Raw genomic sequence first — 21552 nt, forward strand, 5'->3', positions numbered from 1 at the left:
CTGTTCAGTTGACGGCAGTCGATTGTTCGCTCCGAATTTTACACTGCATTATGTGACCGGTTTTTAGCACGTTTTTTATGCTAACAGCTCCAGCTCAGAGTTGTCAATCAGGTGGGTTCTTTCGTATTGAGGAGGAGTGATGTTTCGTAAATCCATATTGTGGTTCTCCGTAAATTTTCAGTCCTCAAATTGAGCATTTTCCGCTGTTCTCAGCGGTTTTATTGCGCATATATTGTCGTTTTTGAGAAAATTGATATCGCAGTAACCTTAGCAGGAAAATGACTTCACCGGATGCCTACTTGCGTGCCATGTTTATGTTCACCAATTATTCAACTTAAAGACAGAGACGCCAGATTTTAGGTATTTCGATTATTGCTGAGAACTTTTGTGTAGGTTCTAGTGTTGACTGTTGTCGCCCAACCAGAGCGGACAGTTGATCAATTGCGTTAATTCGCTGTCTCGTCTAATGATGGGGGGTCTTTTCAAACAATAACAATCGTTCAACCGTGGGATTCTAGTTTGAAACTCAAAATCACAACTAACAGAAGAAAAAAGGCGAACAATTTTGTTGCAAATTGGGATATTATCTAAAAATTTTATTAGTAAAAGGAAACAGTTGATATCAGTTTTAATAGATTTAAACTTTTGAACAAAAGAAAATATACGCGTTTGTTATTATGAGTTTACAGAGCTGTTTTAAATTTATTATGCTTGCATGGGTGAATTGAATACCTGTCACAAATGGGCTTTCAAAACGTTGTTTAAAAAAATCATGGAATAAGAAGTTGTGATCGTGATCAGAAACGCAGAACCAAAGGTTTGTTTTTTTAATGCAATTCATCAAGGAACATGTTGTCATCTGATAGTTTTTATCTGGGGTTTGCAATAGAAATCGTGCAATAAAATGATTCCAGTGTGAAATTCGATAGAACACGGGATGGAAAGCCACGAACAATTTTGTTGCCAATTAAGATAATATCTGAAGATATTTTAGTTATATGAAGCAAAAAATAACAGTTTTTTTAAACATATTTAAACGCAAAAAAGTTTTACGCATCTATCATCATACGACTATAGAATTAATTGGAAGGTCTTATGCTTGCGTGGGCTCTTATGCTCTCAGGGTCTTATGTGGGCTGTCAAAAGGTCGTATATCGCGAACATATGTTTAATTATCAGCAATATATAGCGTGCATTTTCTTCTTTGGGATACACCGTGTTGCATTATACTGGCCGTTTCGAATTACATTGCTGGATTTATTTTGAGTTATCAAGCATGATTTACCAGATGTTTTCAGATTACTTTTAATTATTGTGGTTAATTTGAAGGCTACCATTTGGCATATTGTAGAAAACCACTTATCGATTTCAACATTGACTTAATTTGAAATGGCATTTCTGGCTTGTTTTGCCAGGCATTCAATACATTTTTCGTAGTTTCATGATTCATTTTGAACTGCTTTTAAATGAATGGCGTTAAAAGTGATTTAGAACATTTCAGCATAGAAGTTATGATCTTCTTTATTTTTTCAGTTTTAATTGACAGTTGGCGACCTGTTGCTTAAGGATATCCAATGATAGTCAGCATTACACCAATCGAAGCGGAAGTCTATTCAGTCACCTTTGCCAAGAATATTAATTGGAATTCATGTCTGCTTCTGAACAGATCTCGAATTTCAATTTAAGTATCAATCCTGAAGATCAGATTAATATTTATTCAGCTTTTAAAGAGTTTTTAAGATTTTCCAAGCTCATCGTCTCTCAGTACAACCATAATGGTGGTCAAAGATTTAACTGCCAGCAATTTGGCAGCTATGTTTTTACATTGCTTTTAAGTTCAAATTAGTGTGGGTTTATTTTTCAAAAATAGTTGTTGAACAGTGGACGTTTTAGCACCTGTATTTTCAATTAATGTGTTTTTTTCAAACTGTGTTTTGATGCTTTCTTGAAAATTGTTTGAGACTGTTGGACTTTTTTGTCTCAACAACGACATGTGCAGGCAAATTGATGGCATTAAGTCATGGAGCAGCTGTCTTGGAGCGTTAATATTCTCTAAAAGTTCAAATCACTGAAGTTGAGAAGAAATTGTATGCGAGCTGTTTTTGGCGGTTTAGAGCCCTCAAGTCGCCGCCGCCCACCTCCTCCCCATCAGGCTCCCTCTCAATTCAACCTTTTCTACTCCATCTCCTTCTCTATCAGTTAGGGTCCTATACCCTAACCAGCTGAAGACAAAAAGCAAACCACTTGGCGTTCCTTTGAGAGCCGTTCAGTTGACGGCAGTCAATTTTTCGCTCAGAATTTTAGCCTGCATTTTGTGACGGATTTTTAGCGTGTTTTTTATGCTAACAGCTCCAGCTCAGATTTCTCAATCAGGTGTTTTTTCGTATTGAGGAGGAGTGATGTTTCGTAAATCCATAGTATGGTTCTCCGTAATTTTTCAGTTTTCAAACTGAACTTGTAGGTCACATCAATGACTTATCTCACTCTCAAAAATAACTTCCACGCTGACATTGAATTTTGATTGATTAATTTCTAATAGATAAGCTCAAGTGATTGTGTGTCGCTCTAATTGAATGTTGTTTTAGAGCGGCAATTAGAAGCTGCAATAATTTTTTTAAGTCCTTAAATAAAAATGTAACACCTCAGCAATCAATAAAAGTTTCTTTTCAATTTTCCGTTTTTGATCAGTTTCTCTGGCTATTTTTCTGCTGATCAAAAAAAATGTTGCGGCTATATTCTGTCAATTTGGCGACTTTTTTGTCGTTTGTTCCAAACACAGGTCTTTTTAGCTAACAGTTCCAGCTCAGAGATGTTAATCAGTTGGCTTCTTCTTATTGAGGAATACTGATGTTCTGTAAATCCATTTTCTGGTTGCTCGTAATAGTTCCGTCTCCAAGCTGAATATTTGACGTTTTTCTCAGCGTTTTTAGTACCCGTATATCGTGGTTTAAGAAAAAGCTGATATTGCAGTTGACTTAGCACGATAATGACGTCTTTGGGTGCGTACTTTTGTGCCATGCTTATGCTCACCAATTAAACGACTTAATGGCAGAGAAGTAAAAATTTTAGGCACTCCGATTGTGTCGGGTTGTTGCTGAGAACTTTGTTCGCTAGGTTATTGTGTTGAATGTTGTCGCCCGAGGAGAGCGGACAGTCGGTCAATTGCTTCAACTCGTTGTCTCGCTCAACGGTGGGATGCTAGTGTGAAATTTGAAATAACAATTAAGTAAGTGATGAAAAAAAACAAACCTTTTTTGCCAATTGGGATATTATCAAAAAATCTTTTTGGTAAAAGGAAATAGATAATAACAATTTTAGGAATATTACACTTTTATACGAGTTTGAAAAAAAGAACACTTTATTAACCATAACAGTCATAACAAATAACAGAGGGTTTAACAATTGTTATAATACTGCCTGGAGTGTTGTTATTTATTTTAGTACATAAGTGTAATTAAATTAAATTTAATTAGATCTTAGCTCGACCAGTTAGTGTTGATTCTTGAGTCTTGGTTTAGTAAACTTTTTTAAATCTGATAGATTTCCAACTAACCGACCCATAAATTGTATATTGTTTATTATCAAAAAAAGATTCAATATAAAACTTTTTCAATTCTTTTGGGAAACTTTTTTCTTTTCCAAACCCCTTAATTCTTTAGGAAGTGAATTCCAATCTTTTGATGCAGTTTTTATAATTGAACGTTCTAATTTTTGAGTGTGACATATAGAGTCAAAAAATATGTCACAGCTTCCAAGATTTTGTCTGATGCACCAAGTGGGCAAGGTTGTGACATCTAAAGTATTAAACGCGGGTAAAAGACAGTTTATCAGTTTCCACATATAAGTGGTTCTTTTCATTTTGATTAAATATTCAACAGGGAGAATAGAAAGCTTTATCTTGAGATCTTTTGTTGACTCAATTCTATTTCTAGAGTAACAAGCACGAATGGCCCAATTTAGTTGCTTTTCAAACGATATAAGCAAAATTTTGTCTATTGATTGAATTAACAGTAATGAATAGTGTAAATGGCTGATAAAAAATGCGTTCAGAACCGTTTTCATTAGAAACGTTGGACTCCGATTACGGAGTGTATAAATTTTTTTAATTCCACCTGCCATTTTCTTTAAAAAATGCTTCATTTCGTCTTGGAAACTGAGATTTTTGTCAATATAGATACTTGACGCTTTTGGATTCTGTAATAATTTCGTTCCCGATTTTAAATGATTCAAATTTGCTGAAATTTCTGTTGTGGCTGAGTAGTATGAATTCAGTTTTTGATGGATTCAATTATAGTTTTAGACTTGTGAAATACTTGGTCAGCAAAACTACATTTTTTTCTATAATTGTTTTGCACTCTCTTTGTATAGGAGTGGAAGCAAGGAGTAATGAATCATCTGCATACTGTACTACCTCGCAGTTTTTATCAATTTGATCTCGCAGATCAATAATATAATTATTAATTAATAGAGAACCAAGCACTGTCACCTGAGACACACCACGTTCTAGAGTAATCTCATCTGAAATCACGTTATTAATCAGAACTCCGAGATGAAACTTTCTATTAGTTTTATGGTTTTAGAGTCAACACCTAATGTTCCTAAATTTTTTAAAAGGATAACATGGTTTATTGAATCAAATGCTTTTGAAAGGTCTAGAAAGGCAGCAGCTACAATTTTGTTTTGATCTGTTTTATGTCTTATAAATTCAGTAGTGTAAACGAGAGCGACAGTTGTAGATTGTTTCTTCCTAAATCCGTATTGAGAGCGACTTAGTAGTTTGTTTTTTTGGTACTCTGTCAGTTGCTCTTTGATTAAGATTTCAATAAATTTTGAAATGCAGGGTGTTATTGATATAGGTCTGTAATTGTCTGGTTCCTCGGGGTCGTTCTTTTTAAAAATTGGTGTTACATCAGCGGTTTTTAGAATCTCAGGGAAGGTAGAGTTGTTTATGCATTCATTTATAATGAAACATAGATGTTTATTAACTACAGAAACTGCATCTTTTAAGGCCCAAGGAGGTTAGCGCTGAGGGTCCCTGTGGTTTGTTTCTATTGAGCTTCTTAATGCACTGTAAGCATTCAAATTCTGTAATACATCTAATCGAAAAAGCTTTGGCTGATCTACCCGCAAAGTCTTTGATATTTTCGCAATTTTCATCTTGTAATATAAACATTCCTAGCTGTGAAAACCTGTAATTAAGAAGGTTTGCAAATTTTTTCGGCTCGGTGACATAATCATTGAAGTCATTTTTTAAACTGTAGATATCGCTTCTTCTTCTAGTTGAGTTTCTTATTTCATTCATATGGTTCCAAAGTTTTCTGCTATTATTAGATGAAATAACTAATGACTGATAGAATTTACTGAAATCACTGTTAGATGAGCAGAACAATTTCTGTTTCAATTCGGAGAAGGTTTTGAAATTTTTCGATTTCAAACCAGAGTCACACTCTTTTTGTAATTCTTTGTTTTTCTCTTTCAACCAAGTTTGTGAACGAGCAAAGCATGATTTGCGTTTCTAATGAACACATTTTTAGTGGCGCGTGTTTTTGCATTACTCTAGTAAAAATTTTGGTGAAAGATTTAAGCATTTCATTTGCATTATTTTGTTGGTATATGACAGACTAGTTTGCTTTTTTCAAATCATCAAGGAATTTTTCTTTGTTTTATGTATTTCGGTCATAAATTTTTTTTCTTCTTTACCAGTTTCATTGGGTTTGTTTCTTCTTTCAGTATAGTACACAGGGCAAAATGATCAGATTGAATTGGAGTGTCGCACACAATGGTTTTTTTGACGTAAATTTCGGAAATAAAGTAATCGATTAACGTTGCAGTCTTGCCCGCCTTGCAAATACGAGTTGCCTCAGTTTTGTTTTGTATTTCTAGATGGTATGGTAATAAAATTGAGTCTAACTTCTCTTTTTCCCTTGAGTTCAGATAATTAATGTTGTAATCACCCATGAGTATTATATTATGACCTTTGACTATTGCATTATCAATGTTTGTAGCCAATTGTTCCAGAAAGATGTCCGTTTTGTTTTTGTTGGGAGAATAAGTGACATTAAATAAGATTGTGTTTTGAGTTTTCCGGTTGTTTACTTTTTTTTGGCCCATATACTTTCAAAGTCAACTGAGATCTTATTTAGATCCTTTCTAAATTTTGGGGAAAAATTTTTTTGGTATAAGCAGCGTTACACCTCCGCCCTTTTTTGAATTGCCCTCTTTCGCTCAGTCAAATCTAAAACACAGATACTGGTCTTTCTTAGGGTTATAAAAGTCATCATGACCGTTTCTAGTGAGCTATGTCTCTTTAAAAAAAATAGTGTTATCTGGCAGTTCACCAACAATTTCATTTAATGCCCGTCTTTTAATTACAATGCTTCGACAGTTAACCTGGAAAATTTTAAAGTTTTTTATCCGCATTGCATTTTGTTTTAGCCTCTGCAAACGACACAATTGGGCCGGGATTCAACTCTATGTCGCCACAGTTGATCAGTAAGATTAGGATGAAGAATGCGTACAGTATGTTGCAGTTTATTAATAAAAGAGTTTGCACTTCTATTGGAAATCTTATTTTCAATGCCATTACATTTTTTAAGCTTAGCGTTCGTGAATTGTACCCGTGTTCCTCTGTTCTTATTGCTGTCGCCAGAAATCTTGAGGACAACCATAAGAAGCAGAGGAAAAAAAGTTTTTGGTCGAGCTAAGACAAAGAAAGAAATAATTTAAAAATACAATATTGTGCGGTTACCTACATCAGAAACCGATCAGATACTTTACACTAAAAGCCATAACTGCATAACTGCTGTTAGAACCATTGAATTTATAAGCATAAGAGTTAGCGCGATAAGGCAACTGGTTATTGTAAGGATTATTACGAGAGTAATTTAGTGCTCTTTGGAAAGGTTGGTACCTGTTTTGTCCGGTAAATTGAGCTCTTACAAGTTTCAATGGTTGCCTCGCTTGCGTATTATCAGTGGCTCCTGATTGAGGAGCCCCATAGGACTGAGCAATTCGACCATTGGATGATAACAACAAGTGAGAAAGTAGCCAGTTTTTCAATAATGGAACGCCATGCTGATAATTGAAATGAACATTGTCATAGAAAAAATATTTATAGCTCGTTAAGTCACCAGTTTTTATTGCAGCGCTTTTAACATAATCATTTAGGGGCAAAATTGTAAACCGATCAACGTTGTCATACTTATCATGAAGTAATGAATTAAATTTATCTATAATATTCTTCTTCTGAGTGTTATGTTCAAGATCCTTTAAAGGTGGTATTTCACAGAGTACATTTGTTTCTGGTGTGAATTTTTTAACTCAAAGATTAACCAAATGATTGAATTCTTCAAAATTTACTTCCACAGATTTAGACGTATGTTTCAGCACGTTATTGGTTCCGTCTTTTAAGACCAACGTTTTCAATTTTTTTTGCCTCGTAATCCTTCAGTACTCTCATGCAACCCAATATCAGCAGGTATTGTTGTATCTCGCTCTAGTTTTCCAATAATGCTGCTCCCAATAACTAAATTTTCGTTAACATCCTTAATTGAATTTTTTTGGAAATCTCTTACTTGTTCATTGTTGTCTGTTTGGATAGCTACTTCGACCATGGCATGTTTCCTACTGTCTTGACCACTTACCACCTTGTTGTCCAGTAATTTTTCTGCCAGCTGAGTGATAACTTTTTCGATAAACGTGTCCTTTTCTTGTAATTTTTTGGAAATATCAATATATATTTTGTACATGTCTTGTTTATTTAAGCTCAGGAAAGCTTTTTCGTCAAGAAGAGCCATAACTTTTTAAGTGTTATAGTATCGTCCGTTTTCAGATGTAGGAAAGAGTTGCTTAAAGCTTGTTAACATTCAAAGATACGTTTAAACTAGGGACTAATCTTCAATAGAGATGTTTGCGTTGGTGACGTAATAAACGACCGTTTTGAAGAACGCTTTGATGCCTATTATGAGCCTACAGAGCTGTTTGAAACTTCATGCTTGCGTGGATGTATTGAATACCTGTCAGAATTGAGCTGTCAGAACTTAGATTAAAGTAATCATAGAATAAAAGGTTGTGATCCTGATCAGACACACAGCACCGTATGTTTATTTTTAATGCAATTCTTCGTGGTACGGGTTGTCGTCTGATAGATTTAGACGGTGTGGTAGTCTTAGACGCTTAACTTTTCCTTCTCAAAACGGCATAGATAGTAAAACCGTGGGCATTAAGTCAATGAGTAACTTTCTTAGAGCGTTACGAATCTGTATGTGCTGAAATCTCTGAAGCTGCTGAGAAAACACAAAATATTGTGCGGGCTGTTTTGGGCGGTCTAGACTCCCTCACATCACACCTCTCCTCCGCATAGCTCAAGGCTCCCATTCAATTTTCCCATTTTTTTATTTTCCTTTTCTATTAGTTAAGGTGCTGTCCCAATTAGCTAATGGCGAAAACCAACCGCTTGTCAATCCTTTTGAGAGTAATGCAATAAACTTCAGTCCACTGTTTGCTCAAAATTGTTTCAATTTGAATTTTAATCATAAGATCAGATAATTCTTTATTCAGCTATCAATACGTTCAACACTCGCTATACTACGCTATCTATATGAGTGTAATTCACTGAACTGCGGTCGATTGGCTCAAAATCATACCCAGCATTATGTGACGTTTTTCAAGAAAATGAGATGGTTGAAGGAGTGTTATGAAAATTTTAGAAACATCTAAGAGTTGTTTTAATGCCGTTCATTGAAAATCAATTCAAAAAGAAATCCTGAAGGTACAAGTTTCAACTTTGAAAGCCCAGTAAATCCCGTTTCATTTAACTATTGTAACTTCGATGTGTTTGCTATCACATCTCAACTGGTTACCTTTGAATTAATCAGAAAAAAAAGTAATCTAATCACAGCTGGTAGGTAATGTTCGATCTACCAAAATAGATCCAGAAATTGTAATTCAAAGCAGCGTTTAGGATGTAGAGTGGTATATGTGAACGAACAAACTGCACGCTATATATATATATATATATATATATATATATATATATATATATATATATATATATATATATATATATATATGTATGTATATCGCTAAAAATTACCGCAATACGCGGTGTACTACACTGTTCTGCATTCTACTGACTTTTTGAATTACCTTGCTGGATCTATTGTGATGGATCAAGCATTAATTATCGGCTCTGATCAGATTCCTTTTGTTGTTAATTTGAAGGTAACCCAGGTTGAGGTGCCATCCGGAAGTGACCCCTGATCAGACCGTGCCAGACGAAAGTTACCTCTGATCAGACCCTCCCAGACCAAAGTATCTTCTGATCAGACTAAAGCGCGCTCGAAACACCGTGTGCGCTCTAAGTGCGCTCGAAACTGTCTCTGATCAGACCTTCCCAGACGGAAAAGACCTCTGATCAGACCATAATCAGACCATTGTCCAGACGATTGTGCGACCATGGCCCAGTTCAAACCCAGACCATTGTCCAGACGATTGTGCGCTCAAAATCACTTCTGATCAGCCTATTGTGCGCTCAAAAGTTACTCCTGATCAGACTATTGTGCGCTCGAAATCACCTCACAGCACGAATTTTGTTATAATATATTCATTTCATACAAAATGATGTTTGCATTATTAAATTCATCTAAAAAAGACCATTCTAAAAGTATTATTGCTAAAGAAAAGATAACCCAACTGCTGAGTAAAAAATTTTTTAGTATACATTAGTGTATATTTCCAACTCAATGGATAAATTTAGACAGTTTTCCATATAAAACGTCGTATTCTACAGTTAAACAAAGTTTCCTTGTAAGGGGACTGACATGTTCTATCAGTTGGACCCCTTTGGTTCTGATCAAAGACATCAGACTCTAGATGTGTCTGTGATCAGAATGCTGCTTTTTGTTGCCTCTTGACAGAGCCGACATCTCTCCGTGAAAAAAACAAAAAATCAAAAAAAAATCCGCTCGAAATGGTCTCTGATCAGACTAATGTGCGCTTGAATCCGCCTCTGATCAGACCATTCCCATCCTGAAGTGACTTCTGATCATACCATCCCTAGACCAAAGGGAGTTCAGAGGTCACTTCCGGATGGCACCTCAACCTGGGAACCAGTTGACATGTGATAGCAAGCCACTTATTGGTTTTACAATAGAATTAAGTTGAATTGGTAATTTTAAAGTTTTCTGACTATTTTTCAGCAAGCAATCAAAGTTGAAAAATTTAATTTCAGGCTCCATTTAGAATTGACTTTCAATGAACGGCATTCAAAACGCTTCTCAAGTGTTTGCAAATTTCCATACTGCTCCTTATACTTAATGATGTTGTGGCGTAATTTTTTTTAATTCTAGGTAATATGAGAGAACGGTGCATGAACAAAAATTCCATTTCCCGCGAGTGGTTTTTTGCGAGTGGATTTCTCGCGAGTGGTTCAGAATTTCTGCAATAAAGGGGAGAGAAAAGATGTGTTGCTTAATTCAGCATAGCAGTTTTCCAATGATGAGCCTCTGTTTGTGTTCATCCATAAGACTCTGAACTGTTTCCATGTGAAGAAACTCGAACATTGTCCAGATTTCATCCTATACAAACAAACTTTGCGACTCTGACATTTCAACCTGCAAACGCCAAAAATAATAAATATCCATACGCACGTTATCCGTAAATACAGTAAATATTAAACGGTATTGATTTTGATAAAGCTCACAAGGACCCTTTCAAAGCTCGTACACAAAAGAAAAGCATCAATTATTGTCTTTAAAAAAGACATTAGACAAAAATACAAGCGCTCAAACGTCCATTATTCAACAACTATTTCAGAAAAATAAACACGCATTAACTTTCAACCACAAAGCAACACAAAAACATAGGTGACATATTGACGAAAACTATTGACAAAAACCTTTGACTACCATTATGGTTGTAGCAAAAGACGATTTTTTTCACAGCCTTAAAACAAATTCATAGCGGAGTAAAACTTTATCTGATATTGGAGATCAATAATTAAACTGAAATTCGCGATTTGTTCACAAGCAGACGTCAATGCCGATGAATCATCCAGACAATGGTGATTGATTATTGAACTCCGCATCTATTGGTCTAATGATAGTAATCACTGGATATCCTTAACAAACAGGTTGCCAACTGTCTATTAAAAGTAAAACTAAGAGAAGATCATAACTTCTATGGTAGTTAGTTCAAAATCACTTTAAAGTCATTCAGTTCAAAATAAAACTTCAAATTACGAAGGGGGGTTATGAAATTGATAAGTGGACTGTTGTCAAATCTCAACTGGTTACCTTCGAATTACCACTAAAAGAATCAATCTGATTACAGCTGGTAAGTAATGCCTGATCTGTCCAAAAAGACAATAAAATGTAGTTCGAAACAGCCAGTAGAATGCAGGCAGATGTATGCCAGAGAAGGAATTGCACGCTATTTATTGCTGCTATTTAGAACATGTGTACGCGATGTACAAAATTTTGACAGCCCAATTATTGTAAGGACAGGTATTCAAGTCGCTCTTGCAAATATAAGAGGTTCCAAACAGCTCTGTATGCTCACGATGATTAAAATTTGTCACTAAGTTTTTCCGTTTTACTAGAATACCTTTCCCATATTGCCAGGTATTATTTTGAACAAACAATCGACAGCCGTCAGGCGAATTGCGCTCAAACAAATGCCAAGCGGATAGGCTTTTCTATAAATTTTTGTAATCTCTAGTTTGATCCATTTTTTAAGGATATTTTAGCTACTTGAAAAGCCGATTCTTTCGGGTGATAAAACCTTGAATTAAGATAGATCTGTTTGTACATTTTGTGATTTTTGACGCCAATTTGACCACACCGAAACAATAAGTGGAGCGAAACAGCGGTTGGAGATGTGGCGTGAATTTTTTATTCAAGTTTAAACGTAAAGTGCAAAAGAGGTGTAAAAACGGAAATTCGATTTCTCGCGTGTGGGTGTTTTTTTCACATGCAGAAGTTTGACATTCATTTTTTCTATATGCGGTAGAATTTTTCAGAAAAAATCAGTATATATGGCAACGTTAGTTTGGCAATTCGTGCACTGGTCAACTCTTTTGAGATAAAAAATTGCACACATGCTGATACGGTTTTGGCAATTTTTGTTCAATTTGGCTTTTTTTTTGTTTTTTGGTTACAGTTTGTAGAAAAATTGTTTTTGTGCTCGAAATGCAGTGAATTATTTTCGTGTTAATAAAAACTGATTTGTTTTACGATGTTTAATATTTGAAATTTAAAATTTTTTTTAAATTTCTGCAATCAGTAATTTTTATTTTCCTATTAAGACAGAAGGATGACTGTGAAATGTTTTTAAGCCATGATTGCTAAATAAATGTTTAGTACTTATTTGATCGAAAATGTTGAGTGTATTTAAAACATGATGTTAAGTTCAATGCCGCATGTGAAAACTAAGTTTTTATGCATTTTTTCTCAGATTTTTACTGTTTTTTTTTTTAATTTTTTTTTATAAATTTTCTTTTTTTGTGGTTTACCCAAGCCGGACAGTCCATTCTTGGTCTAGTTTTTTTGGTAGTCAAGGAAAAATATTTGAATTTTTATTTCACGACTTGTCTTTTTTTTAAAAATCTGTTCACAAATTTTTATGAATTTTGAGTCAAATTAAAGCTATGATTTTCATCAATTCGATGCAGGAAGGGAAGCAAAAAAAACGAGTGGCTTTGCGGCGTGAAATGTTGTTAACTTTAATTGCTGTCAAACAATGTTTTTAGCAATTATATTACTCTTGTTGGTCTTTATTTATGCGTAAGTTTTCATTAATAAAGTTAAGTAGAGTGATGAAGTTTTCTCCGAACAAAAATTGCTTCTCTCGCTAATGTTTTTTATTAAAAAACGGCGTTCTTGCTTTTTTTAAATTTTTCTAGAGGATTTTATTTAGTTCTAGGTAAAATGATAAAATGGTGCACGAACAAAAATTTCATTTCCCGCAAGTGGTTTCTTAAGAGTGGATTTCTCGCGAGTTGTTCAAAATTTCTGCAATAAAGGGGAGAGAAAAGACGTGTTGCTTAAAACACCATAGCAGTTTTCCATTGATGAGCCTCTGTTTGTGTTCATTCATATAACTCTGAACTGTTACCATGTGAAGAAACTCAAATATTGTCCAGATCGCATCCTAAAAAACAAACCTAGCAACTGTGACATTTCATTATGCAAACGCCAAGAATAATAAATATCCAAACGCACGTTATCCGTAAATACACTAAATATTAAACGGTATTGCTTTTGATAAAGCTCACAATGACCCTTTCAAAGCTCGTACACAAAAGAAAAGCATCGAAATATTGTCTTAAAAGGTCTGGAAAAAACATTAGACACAAATACAAGTGCTCAAACGTTCATAGTTCAACAACTTTTTTTGAAAAATAAACACGCATTAACTTTCAACTACAAAGCAACATAAAAACATGGCTGACAAATTGGCAAAAAATATTGACGAAAATCTTTTTGACTACCATTATGGTTGTACCAAAAGACGATTTTTCTTCAAGACCTTAAAACAAATTGATAGCTGACTGAAACTATCTGATATTAGAGATCAAAAATTAAACTGAAATTCGCGATTTGTTCACAAGCAGACGTCAATACCGATGAATGATCTAGACAATGGTGATTGAATATTGAACTCCGTATCTATTTGCCTAAAGTTAGTTACTTCTGGTTATCCTTAACCAACAGGTGGGCCACTGGCTACTAAAATAAAACTGAGAGAAGATCATAACTTCTATGGTAAATAGTTCGAAATCAATACAATGCCATTCAGTTCAAAATGAAGCAACAAATTACAAAAAGTGTTATGAAATTGAAAAGTGGATTTTTATCAACTGGTCACTTTCAAATTACCACGAAAATAATCAATCTGATCACAGCTGGTAAGTAATGCTTGATCTGTCCAAATAGAAAATAAATTGTAGTTCAAAACAGCCAGTAGAATGCAGGACGATGTATGCCAGAGAAAGAAATTCATGCTATTTATAGTTGCTTATTAGAACATGTGTTTGCAATGTACAAAATTTCGACAGCCCAATTATTGTAAGGACTGGTATTCAAGTCGCTCTCAAAAATATAAGAGGTTCCAAACAGCTCTGTATGCTCACGATGATTAAAATTTGTCACTAAGTTTTTCCGTTTTACTAGAATACCTTTCCCATATTACCAGGCATAATTTTGAACAAACAATTGACCACCGTCAGGCGAATTGCGCTCAATCAAGTGCCAAGCGGTTAGGCTTTTAAATAAATTTTTGTAATCTCTATATTGATCCGTTTTGAAGGGATATTTTAGCTACTTGAAAAGCGGATTCTTTCGGGTGATAAAACCTTGAATTAGGATAGATCTGTTCATATATTTTTGATTTTTGACGCCACATTCGAGCTCAAAGTGCAAGAAATTAAATTCGTGTTAATAAAAACCAATTTTGTTTTACGAAATTTAATCTTTGAAATTTGAAATTTTTTCAAGTTTCTGCAATCTATAATTTTTATTTTCCTATTAAGACAGAAGGATAACTGCGAAACGTTTTTAAGCCATGATTGCTAAATAAATGTATATGTACTTATTTGATGGAAAATGTGGAGTGTATTTGAAACATGATTTTAAGGTCAATGCCGCATGTGAAAACTAAGGTTTTAGGCATTTTTTCTCAGATTTATACTGTTTTTTTTTAATTTACTTAATAAACTTTCTCTTTTTAACGGTTTCCCCAAGCCGGACAGTCTATTCTTGGTCTAGTTTTTTTGGTTGTCAAGGAAAAATATTTGAATTTTATTTCAGGACTTGTCTTTTTTTAAAAAATCTGTTCACAAGTTTTTATGAATTTTGAGTCAAATTAAAGCTATGATTTTCATCAATTCGATAGAGGAAGGGAAGCAAAAAAGCGAGAGGTTTTCCGTGGTAAATTTTTGTTGCTCTAAATGCAAAATAGAAATAGAAAAAGGTGTTTGAACAAAAATTTGCTTCCTTTTTAGTGATTTTTTGTTCACATGCTCTACTGTGACATTTGATTTAATTGCTGTTAAACAAAGTTTGTAGCAATTATATTACTCCTGTTGGTCTTTATTTATGCGTAAGTTTTCATTAATAGGGTTAAGTAGAGTGATGAAGTTTTGTCCGGACCAAAATTGCTTTTCTCGCTAAAATTTTTTTATTATCAAACGGCATTTTTGCCTTTTTTTTAAAATTTTTCTTTAGAATTTTATTTAGTTCTAGGTAAAATGATAAAATGGTGCACGAACAAAAATCTCATTTCCCGCAAGTGGTTTCTTAAGAGTGGATTTCTCGCGAGTTGTTCAAAATTTCTGCAATAAAGGGGAGAGAAAAGACGTGTTGCTTTCCATTGATGAGCCTCTGTTTGTGTTCATTCAAAAGACTCTGAATGGTTTCCATTTGAAGAAATTCAAACATTGTCCAGATCGCATCCTATAAAAACAAACCTTGCAAGTGTGACATTTCAACATGCAAACGCCAAGAAAAAAAAATCCAAACGCACGTTATCCGTAAATACAGTAAATATTAAACGGTATTGATTTTGATAAAGCTCACAAGGACCCTTTCAAAGCTCGTACACAAAAAAAGCGTTGAAATATTTCTTAAAAAGTCTTAGAAAAGACATTAGGCACAAAACCAAGTGCTCAAACGCTCATAGTTCAACAATTATTTTTGAAAAATAAACACGCATTAACTTTCAACTACAAAGCAACACAAAAACATGGCTGACAAATTGGCGAAAAATATTGACGAAAATCTTTTTGACTACCATTATGGTTGTACCAAAAGACGATTTTTCTTCAAGACATTAAAACAAATTGATAGCTGACTGAAACTATCTGATATTAGAGATCAAAAATTAAACTGAAATTCGCGATTTGTTCACAAGCAGACGTCAATACCGATGAATGATCTAGACAATGGTGATTGAATATTGAACTCCGTATCTATTTGCCTAAAGTTAGTTACCTCTGGTTATCCTTAACCAACAGGTGGGCCACTGGCTACTAAAATAAAACTGAGAGAAGATCATAACTTCTATGGTAAATAGTTCGAAATCAATACAATGCCATTCAGTTCAAAATGAAGCAACAAATTACAAAAAGTTTTTTGAAATTGAAAAGTGGATTTTTATCAACTGGTCACTTTCAAATTACCACGAAAATAATCAATCTGATCACAGCTGGTAAGTAATACTTGATCTGTCCAAATAGAAAATAAATTGTAGTTCAAAACAGCCAGTAGAATGCAGGACGATGTATGCCAGAGAAAGAAATTCATGCTATTTATAGTTGCTAATTAGAACATGTGTAAGCAAATTACAAAATTTCGACAGCCCAATTATTGTAAGGACTGGTATTCAAGTCGCTCTCAAAAATATAAGAGGTTCCAAACAGCTCTGTATGCTCACGATGATTAAAATTTGTCACTAAGTTTTTCCGTTTTACTGGAATACCTTTCCCATATTACCAGGCATAATTTTGAACAAACAATTGACCACCGTCAGGCGAATTGCGCTCAATCAAGTGCCAAGCGGTTAGGCTTTTAAATAAATTTTTGTAATCTCTATATTGATCCGTTTTGAAGGGATATTTTAGCTACTTGAAAAGCGGATTCTTTCGGGTGATAAAACCTTGAATTAGGATAGATATGTTCATATATTTTTGATTTTTGACGCCACATTCGAGCTCAAAGTGCAAGAAATTATATTCGTGTTAATAAAAACCTATTTTGTTTTACGAAATTTAATCTTTGAAATTTGAAATTTTTTCAAGTTTCTGCAATCTATAATTTTTATTTTCCTATTAAGACAGAAGGATAACTGCGAAACGTTTTTAAGCCATGATTGCTAAATAAATGTATATGTACTTATTTGATGGAAAATGTGGAGTGTATTTGAAACATGATGTTAAGGTCAATGCCGCAAGTGAAAACTAAGGTTTTAGGCATTTTTTTTCAGATTTATACTGTTTTTTTTTTAATTTATTTAATAAATTTTCTCTTTTTAATGGTTTCCCCAAGCCGGACAGTCTATTCTTGGTCAAGTTTTTTTGGTTGTCAAGGAAAAATGTTTGAATTTTATTTCAGGACTTGTCTTTTTTTAAAAAATCTGTTCACAAATTTTTATGAATTTTGAGTCAAATTAAAGCTATGATTTTCATCAATTCGATAGGGGAAGGGAAGCGAAAAAGCGAGAGGTTTTCCGGGGTGAATTTTTGTTGCTCTAAATGCAAAATAGAAATAGAAAAAGGTGTTTGAACAAAAATTTGCTTCCTTTTCAGTGATTTTTTGTTCACATGCTCTACTTTGACATTTGATTTAATTGCTGTTAAACAAAAATTGTAGCAATTATATTACTCCTGTTGGTCTTTATTTATGCGTAAGTTTTCATTAATAGGGTTAAGTAGAGTGATGAAGTTTTGTCCGGACCAAAATTGCTTTTCTCGCTAAAATTTTTTTATTATCAAACGGCATTTTTGCTTTTTTTTTAAATTTTTCTTTAGGATTTTATTTAGTTCTAGGTAAAATGATAAAATGGTGCACGAACAAAAATTTCACTTCCCGCAATTGGTTTCTTAAGAGTGGATTTCTCGCGAGTTGTTCAAAATTTCTGCAATAAAGGGGAGAGAAAAAACGTGTTGCTTAAAACACCATAGCAGTTTTCCATTGATGAGCCTCTGTTTGTGTTCATTCAAAACACTCTGAATGGTTTCCATTCGAAGAAACTCAAATATTGTCCAGATCGCATCCTATAAAAACAAACCTTGCAAGTGTGACATTTCAACATGCAAACGCCAAGAATAATAAAAATCCAAACGCACGTTATCCGTAAATACAGTAAATATTAAACGGTTTTGATTTTGATAAAGCTCACAAGGACCCTTTCAAAGCTCGTACACAAAAAAAGCGTCGAAATATTTCTTAAAGGGTCTTAGAAAAGACATTAGGCACAAAACCAAGTGCTCAAACGCTCATAGTTCAACAATTATTTTTGAAAAATAAACACGCATTAACTTTCAACTACAAAGCAACATAAAAACATGGCTGACATATTGACGAAAAATATTGACGAAAATCTTTGACTACCATTATGGTTGTACCAAAAGACGATTTTTCTTCAAGACTTAAAACAAATTGATAGCTGATTGAAACTATCTGATATTAGAAATCAAAAAATTAAACTGAAATTCGCGATTTGTTCACAAGCAGACGTCAATACCGATTAATGATCTAGACAATGGTGATTGAATATTGAACTATTGGTCTAATGTTAGTTATTACAGGATATCCCTAACCAACAGGTGGCTCACTGTCTATTAAAATAAAACTGAGAGAAGATCAAAACTTCTATGGTAAATAGTTCGAAATCACTACAATGCCATTCAGTTCAAAATGAAGCATCAAATTACGAAAAGTGTTATGAAATTGACAGCCGTCAAGCGAATTGTGCTCAAACAAGAGTCAAGCGGTTAGGGTTTTATAAAATTTTTTGTAATCGCTACATTGATCCATTTTGTAGGGATAATTCAGCTATTTGAAAAGCGGATTCTTTCGGGTCAACCTCGAATTAAGGTAGATCTGCTCGTACATTTTTGATCTTTGACGTTGAATTCGAGCGATGGTTTGACCACACCGAAACAGTAAGTGGGCCGAAACAGCGGTTGGAGTTGTGGCGTGAATTTTTTCATTCTAGTTTTGACGTAAAGTGCAAAAGCGGTGTATAAACGGAAATTCCATTTCTGGCATGTGGGTTTTTTCATCAAATGCGGCAGTCTGACATTCTTTTTTTCTATATGCGGTAGAAGTTTTTCTAAAAAATCAGTTTAAATGGCAACGTTAGTTTGGCAATTCGTGCACCTGTCAACTCTTTTGAAATGTAAAATTGCACACATTATAACCCGTTTTTTTCAATTTTTGTCTAATTTGGCTTTGTTTTTTGTGTTTTGGTTATAGTTCGTAGCAATACTCTTTCGGTGCTCAAAGTTCAGTGAATGAATTTGGTGTTAATAAATACTTATTTATTTTACGACATTTAATGCTTGAATTTCGAATTTTTTTTTATTTTTCTGAAATTTGTAATTTTTTTTCCTATTAAGACAGAAGGATGACTGTGAAATGTTTTTAAGCCTTGATTGCTAAATAAATATATATGTACTTATTTGATCGAAAATGTGGAGTGTATTTAAAACTTGATGTTAGGGTCAATGCTGCATGTGAAAACTAAGTGATTATGCAATTTTGCTCAGATTTATACTGTTTTTTTTTTTCAAATTATTTAAGAAATTTTCTCTTTTTAATGGTTTCCCCGAGCCGGACAGTCTATTCTTGGTCTAGTTTTTTTGGTAGTCAAGGAAAAACATTTGATTTTTATTTCAGTACTTGTCTTTTTTTTTATATCTTTTCACAAATTTAATGGATTTTGAGGCGAATTAAAGCTATGATTGCGATCAATTCGAAAACGGAAGGAAAGCGAAAAAACAAGTGGCTTTGCAGCGTAAAATTTTTCGCTCTAAATGCAAAGTAGAGTCCGAAAATGGCGTTTGAACAAAAATTTGCTTTCTCGCTTGTGATTTTTTGTTCACATGTGGTACTTTGACATTTATTTTAATTGCTGACAAACGAAGTTTGTAGCAATTATATTACTCCTATTGGTCATTGTTTATGCGTAAATTTTCTTTATTAGGGTTAAGTATAGTGATGAAGTTGTGTCCGAACAAAAATTCTTTTCCTCGCTAATGTTTTTTATTAACAAGCCGCATTTTTTTTCAATTTTTCTTTAGGATCTTTTTTGAATTGGTTTTGCAATCAGCTTATTGTTTTTCCGGGTATAGTTTCTTGTTCGGTCAATGCATTTTCTTTGAATTGTAGCTCAGGACTTGTCCTGCTATATAGGTCAGAACTTGTTTTTTTTCATAGTCATGACTTTAGTTACTACCATATGACGTCAGAAGTTCTCCAAATCTACTTTTTGGTAATTCTTTCATGTAATTTTAACAGAACTGCCTGCGTGACGTCGTTTTACACTCTAGGAACGAGTATTTTGTTGATTCGCGTGATAAGGTTAATGGTCACAAATGGCTTATCTCACTCATAAAGGACTTGCGCTCTATAAAATTGATTTTCTTAAGTTTATTTCGAAGAGATAAGCTCAAGTAAGAGTATGGCACTCTAATTGAAGTTTTGACAGCGGCTAATAGAATAAGCAATAAGTTGAACAGATCAAAATTTATTAGCTCGGCGTTTAATATAAAGTTTCTTTTCTGTCTGTTTTTTTGCTATCTATGCAAGACTGTAGATCAACGCAATGGCGGCTATTTTCTGGCAATCAGTGCTCTATGTTTTTCTATTGTGCTTTTCCCTAGCACACGTTTTTCTAACTGACAGCTCCAGGTAGCTTCTTCGTATTGAAGAGGACCGATCTTTCAAAAATCCTTACATTGGCTTGTACAACTTAATGACAGAGATGCAAAATTGTAGAAATTTTGATTGAGACGGGAATTTGCTGAGAATTTTTCCTCACTAGGGTTTTGTGTTTAATTTTTTCACCCAAAGAAAGCGAACAGTCGATCAAATGCTTAAATTCTTTGTCTCACTCACTGATCTGGGGTGGGCAATAGGAATCATGCTATAATGGGGTTCAGATAAAAAGGAATACTTAACTAAAAAGAATTGATTTAAAAAACGAACGTTTTTGAACTTTGCTTTCATCATCAGGTTTAGCAATCAAATAAAATCATTTACAAAGTATATAAGTTGTCTTTCAAACTAATTTTAACAAATGGTTTAAAATAACAACGAATTTGTGAAAATATTTACAGTTAAAATTATATTTACAACATTTTATTTACACTTATTACACTAAAATGATATTAATCTATATTCCGAAGTTTTTTTAAAATCCAGGGCGTATTGTTTTCTATTCCTGAAGTGTTTAGAGTTTTAAATTTCACTCCTATATGTTGTTATTTTTTCTTTGTTGGGGTTGACACCATTTCGAATTACCATATACCAGAATAATTTGTGAAGTTCAAAAGTCAAATTTTTTTGTTTTTAACTAATACGTCAACGGGAATTCCCGTCCCCGGTACTCGGTGCGCGTATTTAATTGCGGTTTCAGCTTTTTGATGTAGATCGCTTCTATTGTTTATTTCGAAGAGATAAATTCAAGTGAGAGTATGGCACTCTAATTGAAGTTTTGACAGCGGCTAATAGAATAAGCAATAAGTTGAACAGATCAAAATTTAATAGCTCGGCGTTTAATATAAAGTTTCTTTTCTGTCTGTTTTTTTGCTATCTATGCAAGACTGTAGATCAACGCAATGGCGGCTATTTTCTGGCAAGCAGTGCTCTATGTTTTTCTTTTGTGCTTTTCCCTAGCACACGTTTTTCTAACTGACAGCTCCAGGTAGCTTCTTCGTATTGAAGAGGACCGATCTTTCAAAAATCCTTACATTGGCTTGTACAACTTAATGACAGAGATGCAAAATTGTAGAGATTTAGAATGAAAATTGTAGAAAAGTATATAAGTTGT

Source organism: Convolutriloba macropyga, chromosome 3 (genome assembly GCF_964194025.1).
Source record: "Convolutriloba macropyga chromosome 3, txConMacr16.3, whole genome shotgun sequence".
NCBI lineage: Eukaryota > Metazoa > Xenacoelomorpha > Acoela > Convolutidae > Convolutriloba > Convolutriloba macropyga.